Consider the following 2,038-nt stretch of genomic DNA (forward strand, 5'->3'; position numbering starts at 1 on the left):
TGCCGTACCGATTCCTGAGCCTTCAATAAACACCCGTTGGCTACGTGGACCAGAGTTTTTGTATCAGCAAGAGGGACAATGGCCGCGAGAACCCATGTTGTCATCCGTCGAATGTGCCAACGAGGAGCTCACCGGTCGAAAGCTTCTTCTCTGTACCGCAGGTGAGCCATTAATCAACTTTACTAATTTTTCTTCCTTTCTGACGCTAGTAAGAGTCGTGGCCTGGGTATTGCGTTTTATCAGCAATGCAAGAAAGGAAGTACGCAAAGAAGAACTGCAAGCCGATGAACTGACTGCCGCTGAAAAGCAAATATGCCGCATAGTACAACAACAAGCCTACAAAAACGAAATCGATCTGCTGAGAAAGAAGATTGCCCTGCCAAAGAATAGCAGCCTACATCCGCTAACGCCGTACTTAGATGAAGAAGGTCTACTCCGAGTCTACGGAAGAATAGACGCAGCATACTGCCTACCATTTTCTGCACGCCGCCCGATTATTTTGCCGACAGACAATTATGTCACAAAATTAATTGTAGCTGAACATCACCGAAAACGACACCACCTAAACGAATGTTTGACAATAAACGAAATTCGACAACGATATTGGATCCCCGCCATTCGCAGAGTTGTGAAGTCGGTCAAGAAACACTGCCCGACTTGTATATACGACAGAGCAAAACCAGCAGCACCATTGATGGGCCAGCTACCCAAAGACCGTCTAACGCCTTACGTCCGACCCTTCACATACAGCGGAGTTGATTACTGCGGTCCGTTCTACGTCACTATCGGGCGCAGAAGAGAAAAACGATGGATTGCATTGTTTACATGCATGACGACTCGAGCAGTGCACCTAGAGTTGGCTGAAAGTCTTTCCACAGATGCGTTCATCATATGCCTTCGAAATTTCGTTAATCGTCGAGGGGTGCCCATACGCATTCGAAGCGACAATGGCACTAACTTTGTTGGAGCACAGAGGGAGATGAAGGAGTCGGAGAGGATGTTCGATTTCCAAGCAATCGGTCGGGAGATGTCTAAGAATAAAATTGAATGGGTGTTCAACTGTCCCGCAGATCCCAGTAGTGGGGGCTGCTGGGAACGACTAATCCAGTGCACCAAACGACTCCTACAAAAGGTTTTTAAAGAAGAAGCACCAAGAATGGAGACATTCCGCAGTGTGATGATTGAAATAGAGAACATCATCAACAGTCGTCCATTAACTGACTTACCAGTATCGCCGGAAGAGGAGGAACCCCTCACACCAAACCATTTTTTACTAGGTTGCTTAAATTCCACACAAACTCCGCATCCGGATGAGGAGCAGCTTTGCGTTCGGAAGCAGTGGAAGATCGCTCAAAATCTCAAGGACAGAGCCTGGAAAAGGTGGACACGGGAGTATCTACCACGCCTTCTTTGTCGCTCCAAATGGAGAGACGAGGTCGAATCAATAGAGCCGGGGACACTAGTGGTGGTTTGCGATCCTTCAGCTCCGAGAAGCCATTGGGAAAAGGGCAGAATCGCGGAAATATTTCAAGGGAGAGACGGCAGAGTCAGAAGTGCCAATGTCATCACAGCGCGCGGGAATATCCGTCGGCCCATACGACAGCTAGCCGCTTTAAGAATTTGCGAATCCCCGGAAGATCCGCCAGGAGGTGGAATGTGAACGACTACTAAAACGAACTTAACATGTGGCAGCACTACATTTTGTCAAGCTGTCAGAACTGCAGCTAACACCGATCATTTTCACTCGCCGTTTATCATCGCTAGAAGAAGGAGCAGAAGGAGACACAAGTTTTAGTTTTTTATTTGTCATAGTTTTTATAGTTTTCCTCAAAGTCGAATTTGCTTATTAATTGTCGTGTATTTGTCAAAGCATTTACGCTATCAATTTCGTACTCATGTTTTAATAAATAACCATTTTGCTACAAGCGCGAGTCTTAACAAAGTCTAAAACTTGTCTCCGATTCTGCAAATTATAAGGAATTTGCCGATTTGCCGCCGCAGACTTGTGCACAGTAGCAGCCATTTTGTGTAGCCAGAG

This window comes from Rhagoletis pomonella, unplaced genomic scaffold, assembly GCF_013731165.1.
Source record: "Rhagoletis pomonella isolate Grant_MI unplaced genomic scaffold, Rhpom_1.0 Rhpom_scaffold_00003, whole genome shotgun sequence".
Classification (NCBI taxonomy): Eukaryota; Metazoa; Arthropoda; class Insecta; order Diptera; family Tephritidae; genus Rhagoletis; species Rhagoletis pomonella.